General features: G+C 37.1%; 1 pseudogene; it reads right to left on the reverse strand.

Annotated features, from left to right (window-relative positions):
• Nucleotides 16,042–18,475, reverse strand: LOC102187020 (annotated as a pseudogene).

Here is a 27,925-nt window from a genome sequence, read left to right on the forward strand (position 1 = left end):
TCAAGAGGCTTTTTAGCTCCTCTTCACTTTCTGCCATAAGGGTGGTGTCATCTGCATATCTGAGGTTATTGATATTTCTCCTGGCAATCTTGATTCCAGCTTGTGTTTCTTCCAGTCCAGCGTTTCTCATGATGTACTCTGCATAGAAGTTAAATAAGCAGGGTGACAATATACAGCCTTGACGTACTCCTTTTCCTATTTGGAACCAGTCTGTTGTTCCATGTCCAGTTCTAACTGTTGCTTCCTGACCTGCATACAGGTTCTCAAGAGGCAGGTGAGGTGGTCTGGTATTCCCATCTCTTTCAGAATTTTCCACAGTTGATTGTGATCCACACAGTCAAAGGCTTTGGCATAGTCAATAAAGCAGAAATAGATGTTTTTCTGGAACTCTCTTGCTTTTTTCATGATCCAGCAGATGTTGGCAATTTGATCTCTGGTTCCTCTGCCTTTTCTAAAACCAGCTTGAACATCAGGAAGTTCATGGTTCACATATTGCTGAAGCCTGGCTTGGAGAATTTTGAGCATTACTAGCATGTGAGATGAGTGCAATTGTGTGGTAGTTTGAGCATTCTTTGGCATTGCCTTTCTTTGGGATTGGAATGAAAACTGACCTTTTCCAGTCCTGTGGCCGCTGCTGAGTTTTCCAAATTTGCTGGCATATTGAGTGCAGCACTTTCACAGCATCATCTTTCTAGGATTTGAAACAGCTCAACTAGAATTCCATCACCTCCACTAGCTTTCTTCATAGTGATACTTTCTAAGGCCCACTTGACTTCACATTCCAAGATGTTTGGCTCTAGATGAGTGATCACATCATCATGATTATCTTGGTCGTGAAGATCTTTTTTGTACAGTTCTTCCGTGTATTCTTGCCACCTCTTCTTAATATCTTCTGCTTCTGATACGTCCATACCATTTCTGTCCTTTATCGAGCCCATCTTTGCATGAAATGTTCCCTTGGTATCTCTAATTTTCTTGAAGAGATCTCTAGTCTTTCCCATTCTGTTGTTTTCCTCTATTTCTTTGCATTGATCACTGAAGAAGGCTTTCCTATCTCTTTTTGCTATTCTTTGTAACTCTGCATTCAGATGCTTATATCTTTCCTTTTCTCCTTTGCTTTTTGCCTCTCTTCTTTTCACAGCTATTTGTAAGGCCTCCCAGACAGCCATTTTGCTTTTTTTGCATTTCTTTTCCATGGGGATGGTCTTGATCCCTGTCTCCTGTACAGTGTCACAAACCTCTGTCCATAGTTCACCAGGCACTCTATCTATCAGATCTAGGCCCTTAAATCTATTTCTCACTTCCACTGTATAATCATAAGGGATTTGATTTAGGTCATACCTGAATGGTCTAGCGGTTTCCCCTACTTTCTTCAATTTAAGTCTGAATTTGGCAATAAGGCGTTCATGATCTGAGCCACAGTCAGCTCCTGGTCTTGTTTTTGTTGACTGTATAGAGCTTTTCCATCTTTGGCTGCAAAGAATATAATCCATCTGAATTTGGTGTTGACCATCTGGTGATGTCCATGTGTAGAGTCTTCTCTTGTGTTGTTGGAAGAGGGTGTTTGCTATGACCAGTGCATTTTCTTGGCAAAACTCTATTAGTCTTTGCCCTGCTTCATTCCACATTCCAAGGCCAAATTTTCCTGTTACTCCAGGTGTTTCTTGACTTCCTACTTTTGCATTCCAGTCCCCTATAATGAAAAGGACATCTTTTTTGGGTGTTACTTCTAAAAGATCTTGTAGGTCTTCATAAAACCATTCAATTTCAGTTTCTTCAGCGTTACTGGTTGGGGCGTAGACTTGGATAACTGTGATATTGAATGGTTTGCCTTGGAGACGAACAGAGATTATTCTGTCGTTTTTGAGATTGCATCCGAGTACTGCATTTCGGACTCTTTTGTTGACCATGATGGCTACTCCATTTCTTTTGAGGGATTCCTGCCCACAGTAGTAGATATAATGGTCATCTGAGTTAGATTCACCCATTCCAGTCCATTTTACTTCGCTGATTCCTAGAATGTTGATGTTCACCCTTGCCATCTCTTGTTTGACCACTTCCCATTTGCCTTGATTCATGGACCTGACATTCCAGGTTCCTATACAATATTGCTCTTTACAGCATCGGATCTTGCTTCTATCACCAATCACATCCACAGCTGGGTATTGTTTTTGCTTTGGCTCCATCCCTTCATTCTTTCTGGAGTTATTTCTCCACTGATCTCTAGTAGCATATTGGGCATCTAATGACCTGGGGAGTTCCTCTTTTGGTATCCTATCATTTTGCCTTTTCATACTGTTCATGGGGTTCTCAAGGCAAGAATATTGAAGTGGTTTGCCATTCCCTTCTCCAGTGGACCACATTCTGTTAGACCTCTCCACCATGACCCGCCCATCTTGGGTTGCCCCACGGGCATGGCTTGGTTTCATTGAGTTAGACAAGGCTGTGGTCCTAGTGTGATTACATTGACTAGAACAGTAGGTCCTTGTTAGTTACAGTTCATTAAGCAAACATTTGTGCCAGATGCATCTCACTATGTTTTACTTAATACATATTGTATTTTACTTAATAAAATACATACATTTTATTATGTATTTACTTAATACATGCATGTATTTAATAATCACCTCAGGCTTCCCTGGTGGTCCAGTGGTTAAGAATCTGCCTGCCAATGCAGGGAACAGGGGTTCGATCCCTGTTCAGGGAAGACTTCACATACTGCAGAGCAGCTAAGCCTGTGCACCTAAAGTCCTTGCTCTGCAAGGAGAAGCCACCGAAATGGGAAGCCCACACCCTCTGCAACTAGAGAAAGCCCAAGTGCAGCAATGAAGACCCAGCGCAATGATAAATAAATAAATAATGATCACGTCTCATGACCAATCTTTTGAGTCCTCAGGAGCTACGAAATCCTAACAGCATCACTCCTTCCTAATGCAGTCATCTTTAGAGAACTTGTTTAACTTCAAAAACACTAGATTTGCCCCAGCTTGATTTTATTTTTTCTTTCTCTAATTATTCATCTGTTCATTTATACTGATTATATACTTACATAAACCAACTCCAATTATTTTTTATGTCAAGCCAGAATGGCAAATGATAAAATAGAATTAACTTCATGTTAATGTTTTTGCCATCATGTTTTTGGCTAGGAAAATCTAGCATGACAAGAACAGAAATTTCATAAGCTTTGTATCCAGACTCCAGCTCAGTGACTCATTAACCTTGGGAAATTACCTACGTTCTCTGAGGCTTGGTTTCCTTATCTGAAAGTAGGAATATTAGAACCTGTCCTGCAGGAATTCTTTGAGAATAGAAGATGATTAAAGCCTACAGACTGCTATGAATTATATTTTTACCATAAATAATGTTCAATGTTGTTGTCATTCCTGTGCTGAGATGCTTAGTTCTCTAGCAACTGTGCAGTATAAACTTTCATCTTAAAGTGAATGACCTCCACAGACAAGACACACATCAAAGATCATTTCATAACTTTTCTTAAAAAAAAAAATCCACTCATCTCACCTAAAGACTGGATGGTTTCCCTTCCCACATAAGAGGCTGTGGGCATGGCAGCAATGTATTTGACAAATCTACCACAACACAAGAGATGAAATGGAAAATTCATGGTTCTGCTTCCTTGAGGAGATGGAAGAGGGTGGAACCAAGAGCACAGGCAGAGAATTCAATTTGGACCAAAAGGAGAGGAGACTTTATCTTCTGAGGGAAGATTGTAAGGATGGATACACAGTTGGATACATTTGTTAGTCTAGCAGCAGAGAATTCATGGATTTCAAGCCTGGTGATCTCACCTTCTTCAGTGACATAGGAGGCAAAATTGTCTGAAGAGATGAGGGAATGGGAATTAAGTCCCATGGAATGTGGAAATGGCTTAGATTTGTAGTGAAGAGAAAAGGGGAAATAACCAGAAGTTTGGGTTGTTAGCTCTGAGACAACCCAAATGAAAGACTTGAATTGCACGTGGCTATACAATTTTATCCAGAAGTCAACATTATCTGTTGTGTCAGAGTGGAAAAAAAAACCAAACCTGAATTCTATTGTTCTACATTATTCTAATTTGTCTTAAGTAGAACTTCTTTTCTAATCAATCTACTACATTAAAGAATAAGTTATTTGTCAGATTATTCATAGGACTTTTGAAACAACAAAGTAATTCCACTCTTAAGATTACATGATGACATATATTTAGTATTTTACATTACAGCTACCTACTATACTTTTAAAGGCGTTATTAAAATATTTTCCTCGTGGTCCAGTGTTTAAGATTCTGTGCTTCCAAAGCAGGGGGTGAGGGCTCGATCCCTTGAGGAACTAAGATCCCACATGCTCTAGGTGTAGCACCCCCCCCCCCAACAAAAGTTATGAAAGATGGCTTTCGGGTGAAGTAAAGATAAAGAAAAAGATAAATTCTATGTGGAAAAGGATAGTCTCTGAAAGGACAGTATATACTAAGAACATGATTTCTAGTCAGAATTCCTGGCTTTTAAAATTCCAGCTCCATCACTTAATATCTGTGATATCTTAAATAAATTAAACTTTTGCCTCAATTGTTTTCTGTGAAGTGAGGAAAGTAATTATCTCATGGGATTGTCCAGAAGATTAAATGAAACAGTTTACATAAATGCTATGTTAGTTCCTGGCCCCAAATAAGTATCAGTTACTTTTAGCAAACAAAATTAAAATGTTTATTATTGCTTCTCCTTTAACCAAGTAAATTGACAAGTAACCAGTTTTTCATAGATATCTATTATCTCACAGCTATGTCAAGCAACTTACCTTGTGCCTTTGCCAAGAAAGTTTTGTCTAGTATCTCAGTGCCCTGCTGTTTCATCCTTCCTTTGCCAGTTATGGATTTGGCTCTTACTTGCTTTTTACTGTGAAAGAAGAGGACAACAGAAGAGGTGTCCATGCTTCAACCACAGTGCCTTCAACCTTGCTTGAATATAGAGGCTGCAAGGATCACAAGCTCCACAGACTGCAGGATAGCTTTGCTCCAAAGGAGCGCATTGCCATATTGTTCTCCAGCATAGCAAAGCTAATGTGAATTGTTTAAGTTGTTTCAACCGATGAATTAGAACTTCACTGAACCACACAGCAAAAATGGAAGTGACTCGCTGTTTTACTTTCTCTGTTATACCCTGCTAAGGGAGTTATTTGGCAGTGACAAAGCTTCTCTTCTGCTGTTCTACTGTCAAAATCCTAGGATTTTGATTTTGGGAATTTTCCCCTCCCATCAAATACTGGTTCTGAATCTACAGAACTATTTGAGAAATCAGATACAAAACTATCATAAGTTTAAATTACCAATATTCTTTCTATGCTTTCCTACTCCCATTAATAGCAGGAACCTGTAGCTTTTCACTTTCTAGTCCTGTTCTGTAACAAGTTTCAACATGCCAGAAGCATAATTCCCTCCAGAAGTCTCTTCCATCCAAAATATTGATATATTGCTTCCCAGGTGGCACCAGTGATAAAGAACCTGCTTGCTAGTACAGGAGACATAAAAGACACTAGGTCAGGAAGATCCCCTGGAGGAGGGCACAGCCACTCACTCCAGTATTCTTGCCTGGAGAATCTCACAGACAGAGGAGCCTGGCAGGCTGCAGTCCATGGGGTCAAAAAGAGTCTGACATTTTTCTCCCTTATATTTTTTAAGAACAAATACAGACAATAGCAATTGCATTTTAACTTTTTTTTTCTGAAATGTTAGTTTTCCAAAATTGAAAAATATTTTTGACCTGTGGGATCTTTTAGACAATTGGTCAGCTGACTCTGAAACCATGAGTGTTTTGTTGTTGTTGTTTTATCATTCCAAACAATGGGGAACTTCCAGAACAAAAGTTTATTAGTTCATCAGGAAGGCAGTTTTTTTACTTAGTCCATTAATGGCAGGTTCATTTTTTTTCTCACTAGCTCAGGCAGTAACCAGTCTTCTGTTAGTTCTTGTTCACTGGTTTGTTGTAGCATAAACTCATCTTGTTGTTTTGCTTATATTATGTATCAGTAAATATTAAAACCCAGTTAATACTTAACCTAGAAAAGCCATGTAGGCATCACTGGACCCACACACTTGGGTGCAGCCACTTTAGTAAATAGGGTGGATCACATGCCAATTGAAGCAACTATTATGATTCCACAAACAACACCTCTCATTATCCCACTTAACTTTTCTTGTCTTACATCTTACACTGCATTGTAAGGCATCTTTTACTTCCCTGATTCTGTACTCCAAGAGTAAGTAGTTGTTGCTAAATCATTCACTGCTTAATACTTTAGATGCAGGGGGTATGGTGAAACCTTTTTTGATTCCCCAATATTTATTTCGTATATTATATAAAGCATACTGTCAACAACTATTTGTTTTAAGGGTGTATGAATGAATAAATGAAAATAGAACAGGCAGTATGGGGAGCTAAAATTAGATAGCTTTGCATTTGTTCAGTGTAATTATTTCCCCAGCTATCCCCTGGCATATGAAGAACAATATTTGTATCATGTTTGGGTGTGGAAATCAAGAGGTTAGATGCCTTACCTAAAGTCATCCAACAAGCATTTGGTAGAACCAGTTCTAGAGTGTGATTGGTGGAAACAGAGCTATACTTAATACCTATCATATTCCTGACAAATGAACAGTGACTGCAAAGAGTGTCACTTGTAGCTGAGGCTAAAAAATAAATTTTACACATAGTATAATACTATAGTTGTTGGGCTTCCCTGGTGGCTCAGCAGTAAAGAATCCACCTGCAATGCAGGAGACACAGATTCGACCCCTGGGTCGGTAAGAGCACCTGCAGAAGAAAATGGCAACCCATTCTCATATTCTTGTCTGGAAAATCCCATGGACAGAGGTGCCTGGTGGGCGACAGTCCATGGGGTCACAAGAGTCAAACACGACTTAGCAACTAAACCACCACCACCACTAGAGCAGTTACTATTGGCTAACTATGCAACAGTTAGTCCCCATATTTTCTTGGAATTAATGTGCAGGTAGTTGCCTCTCAGGAAATTAAACTAGTCCCACCTCAGGAAAAACATCCTGACTGGTTTAAACTAATCCTGGTAACTCTATTTTTCTGAACGATTTTAGTTTAAGAAGAACGTATGATTCAGTTCCAGCCACTAAGATATGAAGGTCAGTCTACTAGGAAGTTTCTGGGAAAGTTTTTTTGGGTCTAAGAAAGAATTAAATGATGGAGTGATGATCAGTCAATGGTCAATGGATTGGAAGTTCTATTGAATCAGAGGAATATTGCAGTTGGCACAGTAAAATATTCTGGAAGGAAGGAAAATGGTATTTAGTGAATGAAATGCTTAATGGATATTTTGGAGGTGGTACAGTGGTTGTTATTGGTTAATTGAGACATTTTAGAATATGCGATTAAGAAAGCTTAACCAAGGTAATTTATAGAATACAAATCTTTTATTTTTTTATTTTTTCATTTTATTTATTTTTTATATAAATTTATTTATTTTAATTGGAGGTTAATTACTTTACAATATTATATTGGTTTTGCCATACATCAACATGAATCTGCCACAGGTATACACGTGTTCCCCATCTTGAATCCCCCTCCCTCCTCCCTCCCCTTACCATCCCTATGGTCTCCCAAATCTTTTTTTTTTTAATAGAAAGAAACTACCTGAGGGCATTTTATTGGTGCTTTTGAATGTAAGTAGGTCACAGAGGAAGAGAAGATTTGGGATTTGTGGCACTCTCATCACACTGGTGCACCTGCTTGCCGGGGTGGGGAGCTCACATCCTATTTGTGGCGATGTTGAGGCTTCAGGAAAACCTGAAGCTTGAAGATTATAACAGAGTTCAGTTCAGTTCAGTTCAGTTCAGTCGCTCAGTCGTGTCCGACTCTTTGCGACCCCATGAATTGCAGCACACCAGGCATCCCTGTCCATCACCATCTCCCGGAGTTCACTCAGACTCAGGTCCATCGAGTCAGTGATGCCATCCAGACATCTCATCCTCTGTCATCCCCTTCTCCTCCTGCCCCCAATCCCTCCCAGCATCGGAGTCTTTTCCAATGAGTCAACTCTTCCCATGAGGTGGCCAAAGTACTGGAGCTTCAGCTTTAGCATCATTACTTCCAAAGAAATCCCAGGGTTGATCTCCTTCAGAATAGACTGGTTGGATCTCCGAATAGCTGAAGCAAAACTAAGGACAGTGAGGTTAAGAGAACTTTGAAATGATACATAATAATGACACAGTCCAGTCTAAATGTATTTGATCTGAGCCAAAGGGTAAACTAGAATGTGATTGGGTGGTCACAGTATTTACCAAGGATATTCCCAGCTTGCTGTGATATTTGATAATATCTTCCTCAATTCCAACTATTGTGGTAGGTTTCTACCCTGGAAAATTCATCAGACATTCTGATAACAACTGGAATATCTTTTCCAATCTCACCAGTAGCAGATCTCTGATGATACTCTTCAGGTTGCTAAGAATTCTTTTTTTAAAAAAAAAAATCCTATTTGAGGTAAGACTGACATGCCAAAAGCTATGGTTTCCCCTTGTTGATCTATCTTGCTCTCCCTTTTGCCATAGCAAACTGAATAGAACACGTCGTATGAGAAAAAAAATATTGGCTGCTCATTAATACATTAAAACCTAGCTTACTTTGGCTATAGTGATAAGAAATAGAAAGAAATTGACAAAGAGAAAAATACTGAGACAGAGACTTATTTTATATTACCTCAAATTGCAAAATATCTGTGCTAAAACCGGAGTCACTAAGAACATGAGAAGCCAATGTCACGTAGGAAAAACCTTAAATGTGCTAAGAAAAATTGCCAATCTAAAACTATATTCAAAAATCACTTATTTTAAAAGAATAAAGCCCTGGAAAGTGACATCATGAAACTGATGATGTAGGAGACAGCAGCTTCCTTCTCCTTCCTCAACAAAAATCAATTCCCTTTCATCTTTTTGTCACTTCCACTGTAAAGTCATAAGGGATTTCCAAATTCATCATTTTGTAAATATTAACAACGTCCCAAATCTTTTAAAAGTAAGGAGGTTAAAAAAAATGAGAGGTCAAGAAGTTTTGAATCGAAACTTTTGTTCCTGTTTCTAAATTCTGTTCTTATTGGACTTAAGCCCCAGTAGCATCTCACCTTCCAGTAGCCTGTGCACCTCACTGCCCACCCCACCCCTAAAAACCCTCACCTAACTCAGCAACAGTTCCATGAATGTTATTAAAGTATTTTACATAGACATTTTATTTTTAATGGATGCCATTGAAGGTTGGAAAGATGAAAAAGATCAGCAGCACAAAGATGTAAATAATTTAAAATATAATCTTAAAAACTTTCAGTCTTAAAATGAGAGAGATACACTCAAGGAAGAGGCAAATGCCCTGGACACTAGCATGTCTGAAGATAACTAGACCAGCTACATCATCTTGCTACCAAAAAAGGAGCCAGCTTGAAAACAAAGCTAAAGCAATAAGATCACACAGAAGAAAATGAAAAGAACCTGTCTTAGATGATGCTAATGAGCCGATGGATTAAACCTGGAGTATACTCACTATGAGCTTCTTGTCATCTAAGGTGATAAATGCCTTTCCTGTTTAAACCAATGTTTCATTATTTTCTGTAGAAAGCCTCCTAATTGGGGTAAGTATTGATATCTATTAACCACGCTTAACCACTTAGGATGTCCTTTCATGCTTTTCTTGATTTCCCTTAAGTCATCTACTGAGAATAACAGAAAATCATAGATGGTGATTGTCTGATTACAACCTATTACATATGACTTTGGGTCTCTGAATGATCATAGTTAATAAAGCATAGGAAACACTGGGAAAATTAGGAAGTGAGTGGGTAGGATGAGATACCTGGTGATGGAGGTGATCCTGGTCAGGTAAAGTGAAATGTAAGCTAAGTGGGAGATGCAAATGAAAACAGAGAGAAGGCAACTATTTATTTTTCTGGGTGGGAGGGGGCAGTATTCAAATCTTTACTTATTTTTTAATTTAATTTTTATTTTATGTTGGCATATAGTTGGTTTACAATGTTGTGTTAGTTTCAGGTGTACAGCAAAGTGAATCAGTTATACATATATTTATTATTTTCAGATTCCTTTCCCATATAGATTATTATATAATATTGAGTAGAAGTCCCTGTGCTATACAGTAGATCCTTGTTGATTTTCTTTTTTATACATATTTGTATGTGTAAATTAATCCCAAACTCCTAATTTATCCCTTGCCCCTATGTTTCCTGCTTTGGTAATCATAAGTCTCTTTTTGAAATCAGTGAGTCTGTTTCTATTTTGCCAATAAGTTCATTTGTATCATTTATTTTAGATTTCACATATAAGCAACATCATATGATATTTGTCTTTCTTTGTCTCACTTACTTCACTTATAGTGTGATAATCTCTAGGTCCATCCATGTTGCTGCAAATGGCATTATTTCATTCTTTTCTATGACTTAGTAATATTCCATTGTATATGTGTACCACATCTTGTTTATTCAATCCTCTGTCGATGGATATTTAGTTTGCCTCCATATCCGAGCTATTGTAAATAGTGCTACAATGAACATTAAGGTGCATATATCTTTATGAATAATTATATTCTCCAGATATATGCTCAGGAGTGGGATTGCTGGACCTATGGTAGCTCTATTTTTAGCTTTTTAAGGAACCTCCATACAGTCCTCCATACTGGCTGTATGAATTTACATTTCCAACAACAGTGTAGGTTTCCTTTCTTCCACATCTTCTCCAGCATTTATTGTTTGTAGATTTTTTTTTTGATAATGGTAGTTCTGACTGATATGATGTAATACTTCATTATAGTTTGGATTTGTATTTCTCTAATAAGTAGTGAGAAGAAAATGACAACCCACTGGAGAGGGAAATGGTAATCCACTCAAATATTCTTGCCTGCAAAATCCCATGGTTGGAGAAGCCTGGCAGGCTACGCTCCATGGGGTTAGAGAGAGTCAGACACGACTTAGTGAATAAATAGTAACAATAATAAGTGATGTTGGGCATCTTTTCATGTGCTTTTTGGCCACCTGTATATCTTTTTTGAAGAAATGTCTGTTTAGGTCTTCTGCCAATTTTTTGATTGGGTTATTTTTTGGTATTGAACTGCATGAACTGTTTGTATATTTTGGAGATTAAGCCCCTTGTCAGTTGCTTCATTTGCAAATATTTTCTCTCATTCTGATGGTTGTCTTTTTGTTTCATTTATGATTTTCTTTGCTATGCAAAGAAAAAGTTTAGTTAGTTCCCATTTGCTTATTTTTGTTTTTATTTTCATTACTCTAGGAGTAATGGATCAAAAAGACCCTGTTATGGTTTATGTCAGAGAGTTTTCTGCCTATGTTTTCTTCCAAGAGTTTTATAATGTTCAGCCTTACATTTAAGTCTTTAATCCATTTTGAGTTTAGTTTTGTGTATGGTTTTAGAGAATTTTCTAATTTCATTCTTTTACATATAGCTGTCCAGTTTTCCCAGGATCACTTATTAAAGAGACTATCTTTTCACCATTGTATATTCTTGCCTTTTTGGTCATAGCTTAATTAACCATAGGTGTATGGGTTTATTTCTGAACTCTCTAAGCTGTCCCATTGATATATATTTCTGGTGGTTTTCTTTTTTTCTGGTGCCAGTACCATACTCTTTTAATTACTATAGCTTTGTAGTCTAGTCTGAAACCAGGGAGCCTGATTGCTCCAGCATTGTTTTTCTTTCTCGGGATTGCTCTGGCTATTCGAAGTCTTTCATGTTTCTGTACAAATTTTTGAGTTTTTGTTCTAGGTCTGTACAAATTCCAGTGGTAATTTGATAGCGATTGCATTAAATCTGTACATTGCCTTGGGTAGTATAGTCATTTTGACACTATTGATTCTACCAATTCAAGAACATGGTATATCTTTCCATCTGTTTGTGTCATCTTTGATTTCTTTCATCAGTATCTTATAGTTTTCAGAGTACAGATCTTCTGTCTTTTTAGATAGGTTTCTTCCTAGGTATTTTATGTGTTTTGATTCAATGGTAAATGAGATTGTTTCCTTAATTTCCTTTCCTGATCTTTCATTGTAGTATATAACGAATACAAGAGATTTCTGTGTATTAATTTTGTATCCTGCAACTTTACTGAATTTATTGACTATCTCTAATAGTTTTCTGGTAGCATTCTAATTTAGATCCCTTTTATTTCTTTTTCTTTTCTGATTTCTTTGACTAGGACTTCCAAAACTATGTTGAGTAAAAGTGGTGAGAATGGAAATCCTTGTCTTGTTCTTGATCTTAGATGAAATGCTTTCAGCTTTTCACTGTTTAAAATGATATTAGCTGTGGGTTTGTCATACGCGGCAGAAGGCGACTATTCTGAGTAGAGCCAGTCTTAGGGACATAGGAGCCATATGTTTGGGGGACAGTTGTGAAACCCATATTATAGTAGTGGCATCAACCCATGTTCTTCTCTCCAGGAAGAAGTCAATGTTCATGGTATATAAGAGAATGCTTGTCATGCTTGTTTTCTTCAGAAACAGACCAAGTTCGGATGTGTCTCATGATAACATGATGGTCTAAAAATGAGAGGCTTGATTTTAGTTTTTCCTGTAAACATCCCAGAGGCCCATGGTACTACCTTCTTTCAGCCTGGCACAAGTCTCATAAACTAGAAGATAGCTTCAACATTCAAAGTATAGTAGTTTTCCCTCATTACTTTTGCCCTTTTCTAAATATGGTATCTTCATAATGATATAGTAATATTCTTTTGCAAATTATATGAGAGCTGTTATCATGGATTTAAACAGTAAATCTAACAAATAGGTTGGTCTTTCCCCGATGACTCAGAGATTATTATTTATTCTTCTATTTTAGGCATTTTAGAAAAAATTAATTCCTGCTTATGTTATATTCAATTGAATTTGAAGCCATAAAGAGGAAAGAAATAATAAGAACTGGAGTAGAAATAAATGAAATGGAGACTAAAAAAGCAATAGAGAGGCTCAATGAAGCCAAAAATTGATTGAAAGAAAAAAACAACAAATTGACCAATCTAAAGATTAAGAAAAAAGAGAAAATACTCAAATTCTAAAATCAGAAATTAAATAGGGGATATTATCACTGACTTTACAGGAATAAAAAGTATTATAACAAACATGGGAGTGGGTAGCCAATCCCTTCTCCAGGGCATCTTCCCAACCCGGGGATTGAACCTGAGTCTCCCACATTGCAGGCATATTCTTTATCATCTGAGACACCAGGGAAGCCCCTATAACAAACACACAAACTACCAAAACTAACTAAAGAAGAAATAGAAAATCTGAATAGACCTATAACAAATAAGGAGATTGGATTAGCAGCTGAAAATCTCACAACACAGAAAAGCCTAGGACCACATAACTGCACTGGTGAATTCTACAAACATTTAAAGAATTAACATGATTACTTCTCAAACTCTTCCAATATTTAGAAGAGGAAAGAATACTTATTAACTCATTTTATGAAGTTATCATTATCCTGATACTAAAGCTAGTCAAAAAGACACTACAAGAAAACTATGGGCCAATATTCTTTGTGAATGTAGATACAAAATTCTTCAATAAAATGCTAGCAAATAGAATTCAGCAGCATGTTAAAAAGATCACACACCTTAACCAAGGGGGATTTATCCCAGAAATGCAAGTGTAGTTCAGCATACAAAAGTCAATCAGTATAATTCACCACATTAATAGAATAAAGGAGGAGAACCATATGTCCATCTCAATTGATGCTGAAAAAGCATTTGACAAATCCAGCATTTCTTCATGATAAAAACCCTAATTAAACTAGGGATAGAAGGGAACTGTCTCTACATGACAAAGGCTATATATAATGAACTCCCAGGTAACATCATCCTCAAGGTAAAAAGACTGAAAACTGTTCTGCTAATATCTGTGCTTGGTGTTTGAAAGTCAAACATTCAGAAACCTTAAATGTTCTTGAAGAAGAATATATTTTCTTAAAGTTTCTGGGGGCGGGGGGGCAGGGGAACGTTCCCCTCCGTATTAAAACTTCTTCATGGACTTCCCTGGTGATCCAGTGGTTAAGAACCCATCTGCCAGTGCAGGTGACACAGGATTCAATCCCTGCTCTGGGAAGATTTCACATACTGAGGGCAGCTGAGCCCGCGTGCCACAGCTGCTCTCTAGAGTCTGTGCTCCGCAACACGACAAGCCAGCGCAATGAGAAGGCTGCCCTCTGCAGCTAGAGAGGAGCCCCCACTCTCCATAACTAGAGAAAGCCAGTGCGCAGCAGCGAAGATCCACTACAACCAAAAATAAATAAATGGAAATGTTTTAAAAAGGGAGAAACTTCTTTATAATGAACACTGTTACATTGTACATTAGGTAAAAGTATTACTTACTGAAGTTCTTAAATAATTGCTATTGTTCCTATAACTGGAGTATTTGATGTGTATTTCATATATATACAGTTTGCAAACAATAGGAAATCTAGAGGACTGGGTTACTTATTATCCTCTCTTTTACATGTGAATACAATAAAACATTTTTAAAGAAGTTTAAAATTTTTAAAGAGAATATATAAAAACATTTGATGATTTGGGATATAGATAAGGAATGGCTGCTTGTTTTTTACAGGCATTTCTAGATTCTTAATATTTGGGCCAATTACTGTGACAGAATTTCTGCCCTCAAACCAAATCCCAATGATAAGATATCTATTCTTCACATGAGCAACAACTGAAGTACATAGGATTAAACAAAATATTCATGTCTGTTATAGGATTAAGAAAGTGAGGAAAATGTAAAGTGATAATGTGCTAGTTACCTCAGAGTGGTTGGTTCAGATATGGTGATACAACAGAATTGAAACAGAAAGGGACAGTGTCAGGCCCAAGATAAATATGTCAGGAGCTGAAAACTGCTTTGAAATTTTATCCTAAAGATAGAAATAACATTCTTATGAGAAATTGAACACTAAATATTAATAAATATGTATTATATCGATTTTACTTGTTGACACATTTGTTTATTTGTTTGACAAACAGTTATTGAGTAGCTATGTGGTAGTTTTTAGGCCTCAATTAATCCAAAGCAAAATTGTGAAGTATGAAGTTTCATTTCAGTCATTTTGCCTCTTTATACTATGCTCCTTTTGGATCCTTCAGCCTTCCTTTTCCTCCTTCAGGTTTAAAAACTAATAACATTAAGACTCTGGTGACAGGAATGACAGGGCTCCTTAGGATGAAAGATGATTGTGTTCAGAGGAAAGAAAAGTATGTGTTTAGGAGCAAAGCTCTACCACATTGTTAAATTCTACTATTAATATCTGTGGATAGACAGAATTAGGGGGCACATTATATTCTTTTTGCTTTCTATTGTAATGTTATGCCTTGCTTTCATAATATATGAAAAAAAGTACATATAAGAAAAGTAACAACAAAAAAATGTGTTAAAATTTTTTTCTACCATTTCAGTTTTTATTTTTTTCTAATTCATTTTTAGTCCATCAGGCATACTTTGCTTGTTTGGCAATTTCTTTAAATTGTTTAAAAACTTTTGCAAATCGATCAGCACTAAATGTTCTGAAGTACTACAGACATTATAAATTTTATGCATCATGTAAACGTGAAGCTTGGTATGAGGCAATGAACATTTTAAGTTGTTTTAAAATTTAAGTATTGGACATTTAGAGTGCTCTCAACTTGACACTATTAGTGATAAGAGTTGAACAAATATAACTAGTTACTATGTTTAATCAAATATTTGACTAAATCATTGCTTTTCTTTGGGATCTTGAAGGATATAATATAGTATGAAGGAAAAGATTAAAGTAGATTAGGATGTGACCATGCACAGCTAAAACAGTACTTTGTCATTTTCCTTTTTTCCCATTTTTGAAGGTGGTTGATATCCACTTTTTCTCTTTCTTTTTCCCTCTCTTTCTTTCAGCTTATGAAGATTCCTAGTACAAACAAGAGGAGAGTTACCTGCAAATATACAAACTATAGATCCACTGGGTCTTCCTGTTGCAGATGACTCTCACATTGTCTGATATTCTTTTTCTTTTTTCCTCAGTTTCTTTGTTGATACCTTAATATTGCAAGCCTGCTCCATTAACCTTCTTACATTTTCCTCTGCCTTGTATCTCTGAATAACTTGATTTTTGTAATAGTTGAAGAATTATTGCTTTACAAGATTGTATTAGTTTCTGCTGTACAACAGTGTGAATCAGCTATATGTGTACATATACTCTCTCCTTCTTGAGCCTCCCTCCTATTCTGCCATCTCTAATTAACTCTAGAAAGCTGAGCTCTGAAGAACTTTAAAGTACCTTCAAATTCAGCTTACAGAAAATCTCTCTTTTACGTCTTTAGGAGAGCCAAGGCTACATGAAAGATTATGTTCAATCCTTCACAAAGCAGTAAGTCAATGATAGGGAAGACCAGGCAGAGTGGAACTTGACAGTAAAAGGAGTGAGAAACCACTGGGGTTCATACATATGAGCTTCCAGATTCAGATCAGAAAAGTGATTGTGCAGGTCCAGAGACTGCCCTTGACAGTCTCTCTGACTGATAGAATTTGCAGTGATGGTCTTCAAAGCTGTTCTTGAAGTCTCATAAACAGTCATTCCTGATTTTCACCAAAACACAGAGTGCTGTTCCTCTGGCATATGCAGCAGTGATACGGCAGCAAGAAAAAACTGTTCTTGATGAATGTCTTCATCATAGCATAGGCCTTGCAGATCTTATAGAGCAATTCCTGTCCATGTCCTCTGGTATCTTTAATTATATGCAAGAAATGTATGATGACTATCACTCTCCTGGGCTTAGTTCGCTGTGATAAGAAATTGATATCTATCTAGTATTGCCTCGTTGTCATGGCAGCCTGCTAATCATTACCTCTTCCTTCAATGCTTCAGGAACACCACTCTTTCCCACAGCAGATAGCCCTTACTGTCGTGCACCAATGTTATTGTACCATCTTCCTAACAATTCTCCCCAGAATATAGGATCGTCTCAGGACAGTCCTTAGACACACCACCTGTCACACTTGAGAGTTCATTATCACTCTCCTCTTCTGCTTCGTCCTCCTGCGGTGACACTGGACCCCATCCACCAACAGGAGTGATTGGTTCCTCCTTCTCAGACTTGCACTGTCAACTTACCACCTCATGTATTTCCTGAATTGGTACGGCTTTTTCCCTCAGGCTGTTCCAACCTTGTAAAGAAGTAAAAGGGTCTCTCCTAAAATGCCACAAACACTCTTTTGCAGGGTACACATGTACAGCTGTCTCCAGCTGAAAATAGATAGCCTCCACTGCCTCCGTGACTACCATATCCTTTGCCACAGTCATATATACTCGTTTATCTTTTGGAGTTTCTTCATTAAGTGCCAAAATATTGATGCATTGCTATTCCACATGCCAGTGATAATATAAGCTCTCCCATCATAGCTCTTTCCCATGGATTCCATCTCCAGTAAATAAATGTCATAGTTCTTCATGTTTCAACCTAGGCTTAATAAGATTCCAAAACATCTTTCAATAGCTAATTCTTTGTTAGAAAGTTGCTACACTGTAATCACAACCTTCTTTTCTATTCCCTGTTTTAATTTGACAGTATTTTTTAAACTGTTATATTAGTACGAAAGATTATAAAATAGGGAGTGAAAGTCTTCCTCTCTCTGATCTTCCCTATTCAAATTTCCAAAGGTAAAACCATTGTTTCTTATATATCCCAACATTTGCTATTAGAATGCAAACATGTATATCTATATGACCCGTATGTGTATATATGTGTATATGTACACATACACACACAGAGGATCAAACTAATTTTCTTTAGCTTACTTTTTCACCCAAAAATGTATCTTAGGCATTTTTCCATGGAAATGCATTTTTTAGTGGTTCCATAGCATTTTATCTTATGGCTGTACCATAATTTATTTAATGAGTCCTCTCATGATGACATTAGATGGTTTCCTGTTATATACTATGTCAAGCAATGTTGCAGTAATCATGCATACTTGTATATGAGTTTATATGTAAGAAAATTTTCTAAAAATGGAATTTCTAAGTCAACAAGTATTTTGCTATCAGTAGATGTTACCAACTTGTTCTTTAAAAATGTAATACCGGTTTATACTACCCCCAACAGTTGATGGGAATGTCTTGTTTCCCTTCCCTCTGGCCTACACTGAGCATCATCAATCTTCTTAATCTCCCGTGTATAAGATGAAAAATGATATCCTACTTCTGGCTTTTGTTTTGTTTTGTTAGAAGTGCCAGTGTGAGGAAAGTCTTAGTGATTGATGGAACCATACAACAATAAGTAAAGTACAATGACAGAATGTGTTAAACTGAAACTACCAATGCGAGCCATAAAGAGCAATCTTTACTGTGGCAGTCCAGTGCAGCCGCAGAAGAAGCACTTTTGCTTACCACCATGCTTATAAAATCCACCTCTGGGCCCATACTTCGATCTCTATGTCATTCTCTTCTAGAGGAAACTGAGGTTTTTGAGGATAGTTAATGTCATGTCCTGCAGCAGGAAAAAAATGAGAAGCATCCAGAAATTCTTTTTTTTCTTTAAAGAAAGTCAGGATGTTCTTGGGATCATTAGAGGGAACTCTAAACAAGCAAAACAGGCCAGTTTAAGGATGTTCCCTTAACCAGGTTGAGTCAATTTGATAATAAAAATTATAATAATCATGTTAAATTAGAACTCACTGAATTTTTAAAAGACCATGAGTTTCTAATGATATCCCAAAGGAAAATTTATACAAAGTATAAAAATGATAGTTGAAATATAAAAAGATGAATAGAATAGATTATGCCTAGCTTCTGTTAATTCTAATAAGTAGGAAAATCCTTATTATATATTACAGTGCTAATATTATAATAACACTATGCATATATACATATGTAGGTTAATGAAATGTAAAGAAGAGTCCAGAAATAGGCATGCATATGAGATCAGTTGATTATCAACAAATATGTAAATCAATAGGGAAGGCATAGTCTTCTTAACAAATGGTACCACTGGTTCTATTGTATATCCATACACAAAAATGATGAACTTTTACATCGTACCATGTATTAGTTTTCTCTGCTTCCATAACAAATCACCACAAATTTAGTAGCTAAGAAAATCCACAAATTTATCATTTCATAGTTTTATAGGTCAGAGGTCAAACATGGTCCTCACTGAACTAAAAGCAAGGTGTTGAAAGAGTTATGTTTCTTTCTGGGGTATTTAGGGAAAAATCTGTTTCCCCAGTGTTTCTAGCTTCTAGATATTGCCCACATTTCTTGGCTCATGGTCTCTTTCCTCTGTTTCTTTTTTTTAAAGATTTTTTTTTTTAATTTGAAGTATTTTTAAAGTCTTTGTTGAATTTGTTACAATATAGCTTCCGCTTTATGTTTTGTTTTTTGGCCCCGAGGCATGTGGAATCTTAGCTCCCTGACCAGAGATCGAACCCACACCCCTTGCATTGGAAGATGAGGTCTTAACCACTGAACCAACAGGGAAGTCCCTCCTCTGTCTTTAAAGCCAGCAAAGTTTCATTTCTCTTGACCCTCCTCAATTTTTACATCTCCCTCTGACCGTAGACAGAGGACACCTGTAATTAGATTGGGCCCACCAAGATAATCCAGGGTACTTTCCCCAGGTCTGTAACCTTAATTACATCTGCAGATGTCCTTTGCTATGTAAGTGACTTCAGTTCAAAGTATCTGCCAAAGTGGATATTTTTGATCCTCTTGACTAATTTTAGAGTATGTCTTTCAATGTGAGGTAGTGGGTCTGATTGGATAGGACAAACTTCAGGATAGGAAAATGGTAGGATTGTTGATAAGGTGAGGCAAGGTTTATGAAGACATACTTGAAGGATAAAGCCGTCTGAATAGTCATTTGAGTGATCTCTTGTTCTGGAAAGGGAGCTATTTGCTCTGATGAAGGCTGTGTGAGTAGTCTTTTGTTCAGATCTATAGATTTTCCGGACATTCTTAAAACAAACAAAAAAATTATTTGTAACTTTATTTTCTGGGGCAAGAATTTCCTAGAATACAGTCATGTTAATGAAAACAGTTCTTAGCTTTTTTAAGCTATGTTGCTTTCAGTTGTTTCAGCTTCAATCATATCCTGTATAAGATTCATCTCATCTCTTTCATTTAGAAGTCATCTTTTTCCATTTTGTTATTCAATATCTGTATCTCTGTGGTTTTTTAAACATTAACTAAAAGAATACATGTGGTTAGATTATTTGCACCTAGTATTCACATTCACACATAGATATCCCACACCTGTACTAGACCATGTAGAGGGCTTGAAACAGTGCCCACATAGAATAAGTGCTCATTAAATGTTTCCTAATAATTATCCCTCACTACAACAAAACATATCAGTAAACTGTGCCAGTTTTCTCAAAGATCAACTCCCTTGTTGTCTTATATATTTTCTATACATCATTATGCTAAAAAAGTTTCTTTTTTTCCATTTTGAAGCATATATACATCCATATAGGCAATGCTGGCACATTCCTGTATGTATTCCAGCCTAGGTTTGTGCAAGAGACATCCACTAACTTAAGTGCACCTCATCAATATGGTGGTTACACGTTGCAAAAAATATAATTGCAAGGTACAGGGTCTTCAGGCATAAACAAAACCCTACTCCATCATTCTCAGGCTCTCTAGTCTACTACTGCCTGAACTCACTCCTGAGGAAACATATCAGAAGTCAGTTTCCTGGCCCTTTCCAAGAGATATTTGAACAAATGGTTAGACAACTATTGGGTTTGTGTTGAATGGGTTCTTGTAACAGTCTGCATTTACCTCTATAACATTTACCACCCTTTGAACTTAAGCTCTATGAGGGCAGGGATTTTTATCAGTTTTGTACATTGCTGTAATCCCAGTGCCTGACACAGAGATAGATATTCAATAAATATCTGTCGATAAATCCCTGGGTTGGGAAGATCCCTTGGAGTAGGAAATGGCAACCCACTCCAGTCTTCTGGCCTGGAAAATTGCATGGACAGAGCAGCCTGGTGGGCCAGGGGGTTCATGGGGCCACAATGAGTCAGATATGCCTGGGAGACTGAGCACAAACATGCACACAATCATTCAATATAGCCCCCATCTGCTAGAACCAAATGGTTTGCTTATCTCAATAATGTGCATTCAAAACACCCACTTCTGTCTTGCCCTTGCAGAGAAAACTATTTTCTGTTTTGAATGACTGCAAAATATGTAGAAATGTGCATGTTTTCCTCTTCTCCTACTTCTTTTATAAATTGGTGTTGACTTTTTTGTTTTCATTAATAGTTTGGAATCTATAATAAAAATCAAAATGCTGACAAGGTCTGTCTCTGATAACAAGCATTTCAGATAGCTCAGAGAATAAAATTACCCTGCATTACATTAAAATTCATGTCTTGGAAAATTATATAATGTGGTTGGCTGGAGATGAAGATAATTTATCAATTTATTTTGTTGATGCATATTCCATGATCATAACGTTTCTAAAATTAAATCTCAATGTATAACAATTTAAAACACCTTAATGCTAAGCCTTTTCACTTGCGTTAGTGACTTTTATCAAACTAGAGCTCTAAAATTACCAAGCATCATTTATCCCAATGATGTAACACATCAATGGCTTACTTTGTATCATTTATTTTTATAATTTATCCTTCATGAAAAATATTACCAAAGGTGTTTACCATAAAAGTGAATGAAACTTAAAGACAAAAATAATAAAATTTGAATTAAAGAGAAATGATTCAGAGGATGGGAACAATTGATAAATTAAGAGTGAATGAGGGGATTATAGAAACATCTTATAATGTTCAATTATTGACCCTCTGTAAAGCCAAAACAAAGGTCAACAAAGGTCCATCTAGTCAAGGCTATGGATTTTCCAGTGGTTATGTATGGATGTGAGAGTTGGACTATAAAGAAAGCTCAGTGCTGAAGAATTGATGCTTTTTAACTGTGGCGTTGGAGAAGACTCTTGAGAGTCCCTTGAACTGCAAGGAGATCCAACCGGTTCATCCTAAAGGAGATCAGTCCTCTGTGTTCATTGGATGGATTGATGTTGAAGCTGAAACTCCAATACTTTGGCCACCTCATGTGACGAGCTGACTCATTTGAAAAGACCCTGATGTTGGGAAAGATTGAGGGCAGGAGGAGAAGGGGACGACGAGGATGAGATGGTTCGACGGCATCACCGACTCAATGGACATGGGTTTGGGTAGACTCTGGGAGTTGGTGATGGACAGGGAAGCCTAGCGTACTGCGTTTCATGGGGTCTCAAAGAGTCGGACACAACTGAGTGACTGAACTGAACTGAAAGCCAAAACTCATTCTGCATATGTAAAAAAGTGGTTACATTATTCACATAGCTACATTCTGGGATATGAGTAAATTTGGAAGTCACTATGCTGAAAGATGAGCATTCCAGAACAAGAATATTATTAAAGTTCTCTAGAGTAGAAATGTTAGGATGGTCTCATAGAAAGAGAGTATAGGATATTTTAATTGTTGTTGATGATTTCCACTAAGATAGGCTACATATATGGCTATAGGCTTTTAATCACAGATAATAGAATTAGGAAAAACTTCAAGTAATTAATTTACTCCTCTTTCACCTCTGAAACAGCCCATCAGTATACAGTGCAAATATTACAAACATAAAATTAAAAAGAGATACTGTAACCCCTTTCCATAACCTATGCTTTAGGGGTATCCAACCTTTTTCTTCATTTTCTATTTCTAAAGGATTACACTTCTGAAATGTCTTTAGAATTCTCAATCTCTTTTTTTTTCATTACTACTGTTCTTGTCATCTTTCACAGAAACTAATCAGGTAGCTTCCTAAATGGTATCTCTGTCTAGGTTTTCTCCTCTTCAGTATGTCTTCCATCCTTCTGCTATTTACATTTCTAAGTAAATAGATAATCACATTACTTCTCGATTCACACACATCTGTTGGCATATCACAACTTAAATTTTAAAAAGCTCCAAAATACTTAATATCACATTTGATCTGACTCAATCAATTCTTCCAGATTCATTTAGTAACCAGTTCCCATCCCTTACACATTGAAATGGGCAATATTGTTTAAACTTTTGGTACTTTATGTTTTCAAGGCATTTCAACTTCTTCTGCCTGAAATGTTCTCTCCCCAATCCTTTCTCCTCTTTTTCGCTTGCAGAGATTTTACTGTTGCATCACAGAATCTTAAATGTCATCTCCTATGTGAAGCTTTCTCAGGTCCTCATTCTCAGACAGAACTGTTACTTCCTCTTGACAGCTATGATTCTTCGTTTAACCTCCATCATAGCACTTAGCAGTGTGAATTTAAATGAGACAAAGTCTCTCAAACTCTTAAATAAGGAATGGAACAGAATCATAGGTTTATTGCTATTTTAAATATAAAGGAACAAGAAGGACGTTATGAAGCTCTTCATGCTTAGTGAAGAAATCCTGCAAGCATTTATACTTTTCAGAAAAAAAGCAGCCAATTTAAATGTTATTTGAGCAAGAAGTTATTACATAAGTCTACCAATCATAATTACAGAGATCTGACAACTATAAGGTCCCTTTCACAGGATATAGCAATATACTGAGAATTCAAGTATCTTAAAAGACTCTTCTTTTAAACAGAGGAAGGTTAAAGTATATTATGTAGTTTTTACAGGGGCTTCATGGTGGCTCAGATGGTAAAGAATCTGCCTGCAGTGTAGGAGACCCAGGTTTGATCATGGGGTTGGGAAGATCCCCTGGAGAAGGGAATGGATACCCATGGTAGTATTCTTTCCCAGAGAATTCCATGGACAGAGAAGCTTTGCAGGGTTTCAAAGAGTTGAATGTAACTGAGCAACTAACACTTTCACTTTCACAGGTCTTCACATGGATAAGAGATAGGAGTGATGTTTTTGTGGATGTCCTAAATTCTTTACTTCATCAGAACTGGCTTTACAATATGGGATAATGTGTGCTCTTTTGCATATCAAGGGAATATTTTCTTCTTTTCTTCCTGAGAGTCTTATTGTGAGAAGCATTATCAAAGTCATTAGATTAGTTAGAGACTAAAAGGAGACTTGAGCATCTTAAAACTTACAATATGGCAAAGAAGAGATCGGGATAGATGTTTAATAAATGGGATATTAGACATATAATATTTTGCTTCCATATCAGAGTTTATTCTGCATGGCATTAGAACATCTTAAAGATTGGTTGTCAGGGAATGTTTAATAGGAGGATTCCTACATGCTGTTTCTCATAAATCCTCTGTTCCTTATCAGTTTCTGTTGCCAGATACCAGTGGAATGGCAAGCTGCTCCCAGGACTGAGGTCATAGGATGAGACAGGCTTGATTCTCCTTCAGTAAACATTCTCCTTACAACAAAACTGCTTAGTCTCTATCCTCTTTCTTGAGATATGGATTGTCTCCTGACCTGGTGACCATTATTAATCCCTTGTTCCCTTGCTAATGGTTGCTGTACATTTGGTTTTCTGATCTTTATCATTGTCGAAAGAAATTTCTTGTACAACAGCCTATATATACTCACAGAAAGATCATTAAAGCACCTTTGCTCCATCAGAGACTGGGTCCCCGTGTCTCTCTCTCTCTCTCTCTCCAGCTCTCTCTTTCACTTTCTTATCATCGACTCTGGACCACCAGGTTCCGGTCCATTAAAGAACCCCAACAATTGGTCCTTAATATTATTTGAACTAATACATTCCATCCCTAACATAAGGAGGTTATTTAAGTATTAGAATGTTTTGAGTGGTATAACCAATATATTCCCTTGTCTGTCAAAGAGGAAAGAAAGTACAATCATCTTTCTATTAGTAGAGTCTCCAATGTAATGTAAGATCACAGGACTGATCCAAAGTGAATATCTAGCATATTTCCTGGAAAAAGCTCAGATTTACTATGAAATTCAGGGAACAGAACTCAAGAGACTTCATCCTAACCCTATGTTTCTTAGTTGAGCAGCCTTCATTATGTTTAAGCACTCTTCAGATTAGGAAGTATATTAAAGACAGGTTCAAAATGGAGATTCTCATACTAAGCCCCCATGCCACCAAACCCAGACTTAAAGAAGCTAATATATGTTTGGCACCCACATATACCCAATGATTTCAGAGAAATTGCTCAAGTCTGGAGTCTCCCAGTTTAGAGTCTTACTAGTCCAAGGTAGCGTCCCAAACCTAACATCTTTCTCTTCATTTATTAGAACTTGGTGATTCTTCCTGCTCTCAGGATTCTGCCAGCTGACTGGCTAATGTGATAAATTGAACTAATGCTGCTATTTATCTGAAGTAATATTTGCACTTGTACTGAGGTGCAATACATGATTTATGTGGGAAATACAAGGACCAGTAGAAACCTTTTATATTGGGGGGAAAAAAAGCTGTCTTGGGATCCTTAAACTCCTAGCTTACTCTTTATTCTGAACTTACATCAATTCAAAGTCTAAAGAGGAACCTTTATGTTTCCTCAGAATTTCCTTTTGTAGGTATTACTTGAAGTGATAGAGTTTCTGTAATTTTTTCTTACCGACCATGCACAGGTCCAGTAGCTCATATGTAGACTTTGTAGTGTAAACAATCCAGTGTAAGGCTATGAAGGACTTGGTTACCACAGACACTTAGCAACTGAAATTTGGTCAGTCTTCAGGCACCAGCTCAAACTGAAATAATTTACAGGTGACAAGCAATGCATGATGGATGGCAGAGAAAGTGAATCCATTTGAAACTTTCCTATTTCTATTATAAGAACAACCTTGGAAAAGAATGAAACCTCAGTACTAAGCACTTAAAAGTGAAGAGGAAGAGTGGTTCAATCTTTATTTCAGCCAGTGATGTGCATGAAAAGTCAGGAAGAAGCTTTGGTCCTTTAACTGGTATATGTTTGAATTGTATCTTCCAAACCATACAAGGTTCAGAGGGGATTAAGGGGTTGGGGTGTGGCTCCTTCATCCTCTTCAACCTGCCCTCAGCACTTTAAGGGGCATGATTCCTTCAGTCTGTCAAGATCCATTCGCTTTGTACACTTCCCCTTCTCCCTCCACTCTGCTTTACAGCTCCTGAGTTTCTTTAACCCAATGATTCTCAATCCATACTAGACATTAGAATCCCCTAAGGTGTTTTTCAAATTCATTAATACCTAGGCCCCACACCTAGAGGGTCTGATTCCTTTGTTCTGGGGTAAGGTCATGGGCATCTTTTTTTCCCCCTTAAATTTCCACCAAGGCAATGCACAGTCTAGGTTGAGGACCACTGCCCACCTCTGCTCCTTTCACCCTGGGTCCCACTTCTTTGTCCTGCTAACCTTGCTAGTCACTCAGTGCCATCAGGTTCCATTGCAGGTGGAATGAGAGTCACTGGACATTTATAATGGAGCAGTTTCAATGTCATTATATTTCCCACTTTGACTAGAAAGACTAGGCAGACCTCCTCTCAGCGTGTCTTCTCTTCATCATTATGCTGAATGAAAAGTGTTAGTCACTCAGTTGTGTCTGAGCCTAGGGACTGTAGCCTGCTAGGTTCCTCTGTCCGTGGAATTCTCCAGGCAAGAATACCGGAGTGGGTAGCCATCCCTTTCTCCAGGGGGTCTTCCCAACCCAGGGATCAAACCCAGGTCTCCTGCACTGAGATTCTTTACCATCTGAGCCACTGGGGAAGCTCTATTGAGCTGAAACTGCCACCATCTCTTTTACTACCTTGAATTGCTCGACCAAAGGTATCTGCTTATTATCCTTGCCTCAGTACATGCCAGTCATAGCCTTTGAATCTGATCCTGTGCTAACTCAACAAGTATATTTCTGGGCCAAGAAAATGTTCCTTCATTTAGTCCATTGTAATTTTCCTATGAATTTTGAAAGGATAACATTGACTTTTTGTTCTATAATTAAGAAACTGAAGCTCAGCAACAGTACAAAGTTCGCTTGTTTACATGTCTATACACATCTGAATTTTAGCTACTGGATTTACAGCCTTTGGATTGGCCCTTAAAATATAAGTTTAATTTGTAAATTCTTCTCTAGTACACTCCAGAGCTTCCTCAGTTGCTAGCAACAGCCCTTCAGATTATAAAACACTGAGGAGTTTCTTCAGACATAATCATTAAAAATTTAAATATTTAACAGGCTATTGGTTACTTATCTTTGTTATTGTTGTCATTATGTAGTTCTTGCTCCTTTATTTACTGAATTTAGCTTTTAAACCTTGTTGAATTATTTTAGCCCTGCCATCCATATTGAACCTGGGCTAATTTGTTGAAATAGTATCCTGTTATCTTAAGAAGAGAATTGTTAGATGCAAACTAGGAAAGTTAACTTGGTGTTCATTGTATCCATCAAAGAAAACCTCTTTTTTTCCTCTGTCATAAAGTAATATGCTATATTTCAGGGCCAAATCTTTAAACTAAAATAAAGTTCTTTGGATTTTGTATTTGGAAATACACAATCAGGTCTGCTGGAGTAGGCTTTTGGTGCAAGAAGAAAGGACTTCTTGGTGGCTTAATGGTAAAGAATTTGCCTACAATGCAGGAGGCCAGGAGACAGGGTTCAATCCCTGGGTCAGGAAGACCCCCTGGAGGAGGGCATGGCAACTGACTCCAGTATTTTTGCCTGGAGAATTCCATGAACAGAAGAGCCTGGTGGGCTACAGTCCATAAGGTTGCAAAGAGTCAAACACAACTGAAGCAACTGAGCACAGCACAGTAGGAAAAAAATCCTCTTGCTCGTACTAAGTGACCTCAGTCAAGTTATTTAACTTCTTTAGGCTTTGGTTTCCTCATTTATAAATGGGATAATATTAGCCATCTTGAAGGATTGTTGGGAAAATTAAAGTTAAGGAGTATTTATAAAGTACATGGTATTTAGCAGGATGAATAAATGAAATCT

This window comes from Capra hircus, chromosome 26 (assembly GCF_001704415.2).
Source record: "Capra hircus breed San Clemente chromosome 26, ASM170441v1, whole genome shotgun sequence".
NCBI lineage: Eukaryota > Metazoa > Chordata > Mammalia > Artiodactyla > Bovidae > Capra > Capra hircus.